The 11,942-nt window shown below is 42.2% G+C and overlaps 1 long non-coding RNA gene across 1 annotated transcript; it reads right to left on the bottom strand.

Annotated features, from left to right (window-relative positions):
• Nucleotides 1–486: 486 nt before the first annotated feature.
• Nucleotides 487–1,094, bottom strand: LOC119789859. Its single transcript, XR_005281652.1, has 2 exons — nt 1,053–1,094; nt 487–596 (listed from the first exon to the last, which is right to left on the bottom strand). It is a non-coding gene; the product is annotated as an uncharacterized LOC119789859 (long non-coding RNA).
• Nucleotides 1,095–11,942: the final 10,848 nt, after the last annotated feature.

Genomic DNA, 11,942 nt, shown 5'->3' with positions numbered 1-11,942 from the left:
CACAAATCTGTATTCAGATCTGCAAATGTGTACTGAGACTTGCAAATGTGTAGATCAATCTGTAAGCACACACAGAGACACTTGTGTCTGAAGTATTTTCGCTTCAAGACCCAGAAATACAGACAAATCATTGGTTACAAGTCAAGCGGTTTTTCGGTTGGCTCTCTTTACACACGTGATTTTTGCTACTCTTCTGCCGCGTGAGATGCACAAATGCGTAGAAGGATTTGTATGTGTATTTTCGCGATTTGTAACCCCTTGCGCAGGCTCGCAGGCTCACAGACAGCCTCTCTCTGCTGCGGCAGTTCAGCACAACTTGCTTCACATACAGCCACATACCACCAGTTGGCGGTATTGTATTGCACAGTACGTGACGTTACTGGGGTCCTAGGCGTTGTACCTGCTAAGTTGAGAGCAATGGAATCCCGTCAGCTTTCTGTAAGTATATTTCTTAAATTTTTTCTATAGTTTGCATTAGTAAAACTGTTTCTTCTTCTTCTGCTTCTGTTTTATGGCGGTTGGCAAGCAACTTTATGATGTGCATTACCACCATCTACTTCAGTGGAGTGTGGATCGGGATGCTATGTATTTTCCCACTGAAAAATAAAAATAAATATTAACAATATTTACATAAATAAACTTATATCCTTTTTACCAATTTCGTTTTTTCAAGATTGTTTATCAAATTACAAAAATAATCATAAGTAGTTTTTTCCCCCCAAAATATCTTGTATATTTAACTGCAATTTATTTTCTTGTAACCCTTCTCTCCATAGAATATTTATAACAAAACAACAAAACATGTTCCACCGTCTCCCCTTGATAACAAAAACCACAACCTCCTGTTCCCATTCTAAATAAGTTTCCATTTAACCCCGTGTTTCCGAAACTTAATCTAGATATAACCTCTTTTTTATTCCTTTCCGTTCTCCTCATTTCACCAATTTTCCTTTGAATACTATAAAGCCAACTTCCAGTTCTATGCTCTTCCCACAGCTTCTGCCATCTTTCCGTAACCTTTTGTTTAATAATAGATTAAATTTTTTCCTTACTGAATGGTATCAATATATCATCCTTGTCACGTCAACTCCCGCAGCAGAGGAAAAAAAAAGGTAGAGGCTGTCTGTGAGCCTGCGGTCAGGGCAGCATGTGAGCCTGCGAGCCTGCGCAAGGGGTTACAAATCGCGAAAATACACATACAAATCCTTCTACGCATTTGTGCATCTCACACGGCAGAAGAGTAGCAAAAATCACGTGTGTAAAGAGAGCCAACCGAAAAACCGCTTGACTTGTAACCAATGATTTGTCTGTATTTCTGGGTCTTGAAGCGAAAATACTTCAGACACAAGTGTCTCTGTGTGTGCTTACAGATTGATCTACACATTTGCAAGTCTCAGTACACATTTGCAGATCTGAATACAGATTTGTGGATTTTTTACACATTTGCAAATCTCAGTACACATTTGCAGATCTGAATACAGATTTGTGGATTTTTTACACATTTGCAAATCTCAGTACACATTTGCAGATCTGAATACAGATTTGTGGATTTTTTACACATTTGCAAAACGGATTACACACAACTAGTTTTACACATTTGCAGATTGTTGTACAGACACACAAATCTCCTCACACATTTACAGATTTATTTACACATTTTCAAATTCCACTGCACACACACAAATCGAGATACAGACACACAACTCTCCACACACATTTGCAAATATTAAAGCTACCATTTTGGCCCCATAAGTTACTGGTTTGCTGGCAGGGTTTTACTTCCAGAAGTTCACTGATTGTACCTTGAGGGTTCTTGAGGTTAACTTTGGGAGAGTCACTGTTGGTTCTGGAGAAGGGTTCATCAGCAGAGTCCGTTAGCTGCTTCAGCGTCTCACGTCTTGTTAGAAACAGACCTTGGCTTGGAAGTCCCAGCTCAGTCCTGAGCTGCTTGAGGTTTCTCAGAGGGATCTTCAGGGTTTGGCTCAGAGGGTCGGCTCGGCAGGTTAGCTCTTCCAGAGCTTTCTCAGAGCAGGCACAGGTTTCCTGGAAGACAGAGATAATAGTTAGAATCCAGACTGGATTCAAAGTCAAGGAGATACTCAGAGGATCTAGGCTTTAGCGCTGACCAACTGGAACAACACTGCGGCGTTGAGGCAAGGTCTGAAGACAGCTTACGTAGTGGATCCTCTGATGATCTTGACGAGCTGCAGCTGTGCAGGGAGCTCCCTCAGAGGATCCACGGCGGACTCTGCTGGAGAAAGATGGGATTTCCAACAGTACCCCCCCCTCAACGACCGCCCCTTGGCGGTCCGGAAGAGGTAGATGGGCGGGAACGCTCGTACTCCTCGATGAGTGCAGGATCGAGGATGTACAAGCCTGGGACCCACTGGCGATCCTCCGGTCCGTAGCCCTCCCAGTCGACGAGGTACTGCCATCCGTGACCTCGTCGACGGGAGTCCACGATGCGGCGCACTGTGAAGGCCGGATGGCCATCGACCTCCAGGGCGGGTGGTGGGGAGTCGGACGGTGGGCACAAAGGGCTCGAAGAAACAGGCTTGATCTGGGACACGTGGAATGTAGGGTGGATTCGGAGTGACTGAGGTAGTTGGAGACGAACAGCTGAGGGGTTGATGACTCGAGTGATCCTATAGGGTCCGATGAATCTTGGGGAGAGTTTTCGAGACATCCCCTTGAGGGGGATGTCTCGAGTGGAGAGCCATACCTCCTGGCCCTCAGAGTACTCGGGGGCGGGACGTCTCCTGCCGTCAGCGAAGCGTTTAACAGACACTGATGACTGGTTGAGTGTGGCGATGGTCTCCCTCCAAATCCTCTGGCAACGGCGGAAGTGTTGATTGACGGACAGCACCGATATCTCTCTCTCATCTGCGGGAAAAAGAGGTGGTTGATACCCGAGACTGACCTGGAATGGGGATTGTCCAGTGGATGCAGATCTGAGGGAGTTATGGGCATATTCAATCCATGGGAGAAGTTGGCTCCAATCCACGGGGTTGTTCGATGTGAGGCAGCGAAGGGTGGATTCCAACTGTTGGTTCATGCGCTCGGTCTGACCATTCGATTGGGGGTGGTAACCTGAGGTGAGAGAGGGTTTGCAGCCGAGCGCAGAGCAGAATGCCTTCCATACCTGGGAGATGAATTGAGGACCTCTGTCCGAGAGGATCTCTTGGGGGATGCCGTGAAGCCGGAAAACATGTTTAATGAGGAGCTGAGCTGTCTGGAAGGCTGTGGGAAGCTTTCTGAGGGGAACAAGGTGGCAGGACTTCGAGAAGCGGTCAACAATGGTGAGTATAGTGGACATACCTCGAGAGACTGGGAGACCGGTGACAAAATCAATGGCGATATGGGACCAGGGACGCGAGGGAACAGGAAGTGGTTGAAGCAGGCCAGAAGGAGGTTGGTGTGAGACTTTGTTACGGGCACATGTGGGGCAAGCCAACACATACTCCTTTACGTCCTTGTGGAGAGAGGGCCACCAGAAGCGTCTGGAGATGAGAGCTACTGTTCTGCTGACTCCAGGATGAGCAGAGAATTTGGCGGCATGCATCCACTGGATAAGACGGGACCTGACAGAAGATGGAACATATGTACGGTTAGATGGACCGTTACCTGGATCGGGTTCAGTTGCCAGGGCTGAGTTGATGAGGTCAGTTATCTCCCAGTTGACCACTCCCACTGTACATGAAGCTGGAAGGACAGGTTCAGGTGTCTCGGGATGATCGACGGAGTAGAGACGAGAGAGAGAATCGGGCTTCACGTTCTTGGATCTAGGAGATAATTAGGTTGAACCGAGAAAAGAAGATTGACCACCTTGATTGGCGAGGATTAGCCTGTTTGGTGGACTGGATGTAAGCCAGGTTCTTGTGGTCTGTCCATACAAGAACCGGGTTCTCAGCTCCCTCCAGCCAGTGCCTCCATTCTTCCAATGCCAGTTTGCTGGCCAGGAGCTCTCGGTCACCCACATCATAATTTTGTTCAGCGGAAGAAAGTCTACGGGAGAAGAAAGCACAAGGGTGTATCTTTTGGTCTGAATCGAGCCTCTGGGACAGGACAGCTCCAACACCAGAATCTGAAGCGTCCACCTCTAGGATAAACTGTTTAGCAGGATCAGGTTGCATGAGGACAGGAGCTCTGGAAAACAAGGATTTTAGTTTCTCAAATGCTGCTTGAGCCTCGGGAGTCCACTGAAAAGTGCGTTTAACAGAAGTCAGGGAGGTTAATGGAAGGGCGGTCTGGCTGTAGTTTCTAATAAACCGACGATAGAAGTTAGCGAACCCTAGAAACCTCTGTAATTGTTTGCGGTTCTCAGGAACTGGCCAGTCTAAGACTGCTTTGATCTTGTCCTCTGAAGGTTTTACCTGGCCGCCCTCGAGCACAAACCCCAAAAAGGTGACAGAAGATTGATGAAATTCGCACTTCTCGGCTTTCACGAACAGCTTATTCTCCAGTAGTCTCTGTAAGACAAGACGGACATGTTTCTTGTGTTCATCGAGGTCCTTGGAGTAAATGAGAATGTCATCAATGTACACGAAAACAAGCACGTTGCGAAAGTCTCTGAGAACATCATTTACTAGGGCCTGGAAGCAGGCTGGGGCGTTAGTTAGACCAAAGGGCATTACAAGGTATTCGAATTGGCCCAAGGGTGTTTTGAAGGCAGTTTTCCATTCATCGCCCTCACGGATCCTAAGGAGATGATAAGCGTTTCTTAAATCCAACTTAGAAAACACTGTTGCTCCCAAAAGCAGAGGCGAGAAGAGGCAGTGGGTATTTGTTTTTAATTGTAATCTGGTTCAAACCTCGATAGTCAATACAAGGTCTCAGGGAACCATCCTTCTTACCCACGAAGAAGAACCCGGCGCCCAATGGAGAGGATGATGGGCGAATTATTCCAGCAGCTAATGATTCATTGATGTATTTTTCCATCGTTTCTCTTTCGGGCTTGGAAATGTTATACAATCTGCTGCTAGGAAGAGGAGCACCAGGTAAAAGTTCAATGGCGCAATCGTATGGTCTGTGTGGAGGTAGGGACGTAGCACTGACCTTACTGAAGACAGGGGCTAAGTCATGGTACTCAGGGGGAACTGAAGAAAGGTCAGGAGAGTCCATCTCCCCCCCACCTCTAGGAGACCCCACCACGGGGGCAGCAGAACGAAGGCATGTTTCGTGGCATGAAGTGGACCATGATTCCAGATGACGTTCAGTCCAGTTTATGTGAGGATTATGCTTCTCCAACCATTCGAACCCGAGCACCAGCGGGGAACATGCAGAGGGAAAAACAAAAAAAATGTTATAGTCTCTCGGTGGTTACCTGACAGAAGTAGCTCGAGGGGCTGAGTTTGGTGGGTAACTCGATGGAGTCTTTTTCCGTCTATGGCGGATACACTGAGAGGCTGAGAAAGGGGAATGGTTTTAATCTGGAGTTGCTGGACGAGGTTAGAGTCGATTAGGTTACGTTCACAGCCTGAGTCGATGAAAGCAGAAAAAGAGAGGCTTTGATTAGCATAGAAAGGCAGGCAGTAACAGTCGAGGAGATTTCTTTGTGTTTATTTGGCCCGCCAGACTCCTCAGATCCTCTGGCGGGCCCCGGCTTTTGATTTTGCCGGGCAGGAAGCGATGAAGTGTCCACTCTCACCACAGTAGATACATAGTTTGCTTAGAAAACGCCTGGTCTCTCCTCTGGGGTGAGCCTGGTGTTTCCCACCTGCATGGGTTCGACATCCCTTTCGCCCGAATGTGAGGCCTGAACAGGCAACGGTAGAGACTGGGGCTTAGACCTCTGAATGGGCAACTGCTCTGTAGAGGGAGAACAAACAGTCACGATATGAGAGGCAGAAGAAATTGTGCCCTGCTTCTTAGAACTGTTTCTGGCTCGAATTCTATTATCTAATCTGATGGAGAGGCGAATTAAATCTTCGAGGGTAGCAGGTTCGTCGAGGGTTGCGAGTTCATCTTTAATGTGCCTTTTTAATGCCATGAAAAAGGCTCCTTTCAAGGCGCTTTGGTTCCATCCGGAAGCTGCCGCTTTAACCCGGAAGTTAATAGAAAATTCAGCCACCGAAGAGTCTCCCTGTTTAAGGTTGAAAAGAGCTCTAGAATCAATAGTTTGGTCAGTTTCCTGGTTGAAGACCTGGGTAAATTCAGAAATGAAATCAGAGTAGTAGCAATTTAAACTATCGTCAGCGGCAAATCTTGCCTGAGCCCATTCCAAGGCTCTTCCTGTTAACTGAGAGAGAATGAAAGTTATCTTCTTGTGATCAGAGGAAAAACAGCCAGGGGAGTTCTGGAAAATCAACCGACATTGAAATAAAAATCCTTTGCAATCCTTCATGTTACCAGAGAATCTTTCTTGGAGACTAGGACGGAACTCTGATGACGTCACCGCCGGTGACCTCGGAGGTGGAACTGGACCCGGAAATGGTTGTGGTGGAGCATTAGCGCTGTTCAGGAAATTAGCACAGCTCTGTAGCATTTGGTCATGAGTGCCAACTAGACGATATAACTCACGGAGCGTTTGGGTTTGTCCCTGAATTTGGGCATCCTGCTCCTCCAGTCGACGGGTGAGGTGAGCTGCTGGACCTTGAGTTTGGCCGCAGTGTTCTGTCATGATGGGTTCACTGAAGGCGACCCAGTTATGCAGAACACCACTGACGGACACAAGGATGAAGAGTTCAACAGTTTATTAAAGCACAAACACACAGAATGTACTGATTCTGGTTCAGGGCCTGGATACTGGTTCACCGGAGTCTGCGTGAGAGACAGCACAGTTACTGGTTTGCTGGCAGGGTTTTACTTCCAGAAGTTCACTGATTGTACCTTGAGGGTTCTTGAGGTTAACTTTGGGAGAGTCACTGTTGGTTCTGGAGAAGGGTTCATCAGCAGAGTCTGTTAGCTGCTTCAGCGTCTCACGTCTTGTTAGAAACAGACCTTGGCTTGGAAGTCCCAGCTCAGTCCTGAGCTGCTTGAGGTTTCTCAGAGGGATCTTCAGGGTTTGGCTCAGAGGGTCGGCTCGGCAGGTTAGCTCTTCCAGAGCTTTCTCAGAGGAGGCACAGGTTTCCTGGAAGACAGAGATAATAGTTAGAATCCAGACTGGATTCAAAGTCATGGAGATACTCAGAGGATCTAGGCTTTAGCGCTGACCAACTGGAACAACACTGCGGCGTTGAGGCAAGGTCTGAAGACAGCTTAAGTAGTGGATCCTCTGATGATCTTGACGAGCTGCAGCTGTGCAGGGAGCTCCCTCAGAGGATCCACGGCGGACTATGCTGGAGAAAGATGGGATTTCTCCAGCTCCCAACAGCTACAACTTTTTTTGGATAAGCTACTAAAATCTAATGCCAGGGAACCAATTTAAAATTAGTTATCCTTACATTGTAATGTGTGATAAAGATTCATCCTCTGTTTTCATTGCTAATATTGGTGTAAAATGTTGAACTTTCTGCCAAAGATGATGAAGGTATTACTTTTATACTTTTAGGATTCTTTTATAATGATTTTATCTCTATTTATTGCTTAATTCACGTAAAGCACTTTGATTTGTCTTTGTACTAAATGGGGCTGTATAAATGAACTTGCCTTATCTTGCCCATTAAAAAAAGTGAGAGAGGGACATCCCAGCAATTCAGCTCCATGCACATCCAGCTTATGTGACAGAATATCATTTCTGATTCACATGCTTCTAACACAGGACAGAGTTTGGCTTTTTGAAAATGTGCAGAAATTTTCTCTCATTTGTACCCATCTTAAAATAATCTGAACATCTTGGTATATGTTGCGTTAGGAAACTTTGGCACAGCAGTTTCAGAAAGTAGGAATTAAAAGTTTATTTGTTTAGCAGAACATGTAAAATAATTAGTACAGAGATTATACAGCTCAGATGACTAAAAGTGTCTACTTATCTAAAATATCCAATTTAAATTGAGATTTTTATTTTATGACAGACCCCGACCTAAATGATAGTTCCTGTTTTATTACTATACTATACATGTCCATTTGTAAATCTGTTGATTGTTGGGTACACACACTTCACAGATTGGCTGTTTTCACGTTTGCTTGCCTTTTAGACCCTGGCTCTTTTAGCCACTCTGGAAGAATTAACTCTCATCAGGAGAGAAATACTTTTCCATATAATAAATGTCACCACTCAGCATGACAATGAGCTGACAGGCTCATACAGCAACATCACAAAGAGAAAACATTCAGTGAACGAAAGTTATGCTTTCCCCTAGAGATGATGAGCTCTGTCCAAATATCCCTCCAGCAACTTAGGTTGCTTGTTTTCAAATTACCAAACAAAATCTTTAATTTGTCCATAACCTTAATTGTTAAGATAATTTTTAAGATTTTAGCAAGATCTCTTTCTTAAATACACATGATACACCTGCACTGTTACTACAACCATTACTGCATTCCTAAGGTATTTATATGTTGAAAATGTATGTCTCATAATGTTTTAATCCTTCTTTATACCGCATCCTATTTTCATTAGACCTCTGATGGAAATAGACTTTAAGGGCTAAATCAGATACATTTATAGGGTAAACTGTCTTATATGAAATTCATTGTTCCTTTTTAAATAAATAGAACAACTAAAAATGTCAGAAAAAGCCTTTTAGATTTAGACAAACTGTGCTAGCATCAATAGTAAGTGATCATGGGAACAGTTCTGCTGTTATCTAATTGAAGGCTCATGTTTAACAACTTCCAATAGGAAACTAATTGTGCCATTAAAAAATTTCAGAGCATATTCATCATCTAACATTTTTTGTAGTAATATTTTTGTATTTGTTTGTTTGTTTTTTTTTCTTTTATGTTATTTGGGCTTGTTACAGTTAATGAAAAAGTTTGGGGAAACTTGTCCTCAGATTTGATTGAAAGTGCTAAACTTTTTTCTACTGATCAAATGAAGAATTCATCAGCTACAATAACCTTGGACCAGACCTTTTTTTGTCTACTGTTTCTTTTTAAAAGTCATTGAAGATTTTCTTGCACAACATTCTTTGCCTTTCAGTGCACATAAGTGCAGTCAATGCCTCTTGCTGCAATTTGACCCCACTGGTGTCAATGCAATTCTGCTGCAGAATGTAAGACCCCTACAAATGGTGAGCAGCAGGTGTAAACATGTTATAAGAAGCAAAACAGGCTACAAACACTGAATGATGCATTAAAGCACACATACAAACAAATCCAACAGAAAAATACTACCAAATAACAATAGTGCAGAAATGCTGCAAAACAAGCATAGCTGCTAACTTTCTCCACAAAACAGAAGTGCACCAGATCGCTAAGGGGAGTCGACCACCTAGTCAGATGGACTGCAGAATGATTGCCTATGTATTGCCTATGCTGCTGTTCTATATTAAAGTAAAAGAGACATTCAGAAAAACACATTAAGCAAAGCCTCCCTCTTTTTCCTTCTCTCTAACTTTCTACTTAACATCAAATTATTACCTTTCTGAGGACCTGGTCCCATATAACTAAGTGATAAACTCCTTGGTCTGTCACACTTTAATTTTGTGGAGCAATTTTGCAGATTTCTTTGTTGATGTAAATGCATTACCTTTCTCCAGACAAAAAATTTGAAAATATACAACAAAGCGGTCAATGTTGAAAAAGCAGCCTCAGATCCAGTTTATATGGCTCGTCCTTTTCAGTTCATAATTTTGGGTGAGTTACTATTTCATTTCAGTATGAATCTAAGTGTTCTGTGAAGACCTCATAGATTTGTATAAGAACAAAAGTGAAAAAAAAAAAACATATTGAAAGCCAAGGAAAACAGCAGATAATGGGTCAGGGATAAAGTGGGGGAAATGTTTAACCCAGTTTTATGTTATAATATCCCACTCTTTGAACAGATAACTCAGCCTGTACCCTCCTTAAATGAAATCAACACAAATGTTAAATAAACAAACAACCATTTACTTAAAACAAGAAGAGGCCTATTGTATCTTTGGGGGCACTGCAGAGAGCCCCAGCTTAGTGTGAACAATATGTTGACAGGTCAGTTATTAGTTATGTACTCAAAAATATCTGGTCTTTCATTTAAGACTGGCAAGAAGAAAGCCATGGTAGTTAAATGAAAACACTATAAGTCTGATTTAAAGCTATTTTTTAAATGTGCAAACAATCCTGTTTTCTGCTCTTATTGTCATATGTCAGGGCTGACTTAGACCATCCACTTGAGCCTCAGGCAGCGGGGACTGTATAGTTCCACTGCTAAGAACATGCTTTGGACATTCCAGTTTCTCCTCTAAAGGACCTAGACTGTGGAACGCTCTCCCCACTGACCTGAAACCACAGACTGATATTAACATCTGTGAAGCTGTTGCAGAACTTGAGAGCTCCTTCAGTGACAGACTGCTGCACCCTAAATGCACAAGAGAGCGTTATCACAGATCCTTCCTCCCAGCAGCTAGAAGACTTTATAACCATCACTGTTCCAAACAACCTGAATAAGTTTCTGCATTCGTGCTGATTTTGCACAGTTTCTATCTTAGTCATTTAAATAACATGCTGCTGTCATTTTTCACATCTCTGATGTTTCTGCTATTTTTAAATATCCATTACTGTAAAAATTTCCTTAGCTGTATATTGGTTATTTATTCTCCCAGTGTACAGTTTTATATTGTAAAAACACTTTACAATGCATTATTTGATTTTTTTTCTTTTTACTAGTATGTTATTCTTATACATTTTTCTAATGTCCATATTTGTGGACATTTTTTCTATAATCTTGCTGCTGTAAACACCAGAATTTCTCCATTGGAGGACAATCAAGAGATTTTCTATTCTGTTCTTCTCTATTTTATTCTAAGACAGAATATTAAGACAGGGGCTGAAGTCATGACATAGATGTTTACATAACAATGTTTATACAGTACATGAATAAGCCTCAAGTTTAATGTATGTACTTACTATATGGACCATGAGTCTATTGAAAGCAATCAATCAATCAATCAATCAATCAATCAATCAATCAATCAATCAATCAATCAATCAATCAATCAATCAATCAATCAATCAATCAATCAATCAATCAATCAATCACTGTATGTGTACTTTTGCATTTTAAACTGTCTGCTGTTGTATGCAGTTTATCTATACTTTATTATTCAATATCTAAAATATTTTTTAAAGCCTCCTGTGGAGTGATGTTGAAAATTAGCACATGTGCTGACATACTCAAAAATTTCATCTGGTTTGTCCAATGTAAATACTGTATGATGTTCATATTAAATAAACAAATGAATGAATTAATAACAAGCCAAGCTTGTGGCAATGCACATGTGCAAAAAGGTTCCATGATTAGATAAAACACTCATGCCTACAAGCAAAAAGAAACATAATGTTAGGAGGCTTTTTCACAGCAGGGACAGAGTAACATGGGGCTGATGGGAAGATGTTTGAAGCTGAACACCGGTGACTGCAGAATATCTAAAAATGCTCAGCAGAACCCTAAACTTACATTTAGAGCTGCAGTGGTTCAGATCAACATATAGCCTATATATATGTTTTGTGGCAAATCAGAGCTGAACTCTTATTTAGAATCTGTAGCAGCAAAGATTACTTCCCCAAATGCTCTTCTTCAGATTTTTAAAAACTTTTTTTTCCAAAGAGACTGAAGGAATTCTGTGTTGATTTTCAAAAGCACCCTGAAAATGTGCATTGTGTCAAAATGTTTCATACAAAGAATTAAGTAAGATGAATAAAAAAGCACATCCTATTTTTATATACATTTTCCATTTCAAAATTCCTTTTACTTTTTTTGCCTTGCCTGTTTAAAAAAGTGTTTAAGAGGTAAATTAATCTCAATAAGATATAGTAAATTGTGTTAATTAATTATTCTTTTAGTTCGTTTGAAGTTTATTATTTTGTATAAATTTGTTTGTTAGCTCACATATGGGCTATATTTTTCTGCAACGTTAGATGAG

Source organism: Cyprinodon tularosa, unplaced genomic scaffold (assembly GCF_016077235.1).
Source record: "Cyprinodon tularosa strain WSP-4 unplaced genomic scaffold, ASM1607723v1 ctg35, whole genome shotgun sequence".
NCBI lineage: Eukaryota > Metazoa > Chordata > Actinopteri > Cyprinodontiformes > Cyprinodontidae > Cyprinodon > Cyprinodon tularosa.
This window is presented reverse-complemented; position numbering and strand designations above follow the sequence as displayed.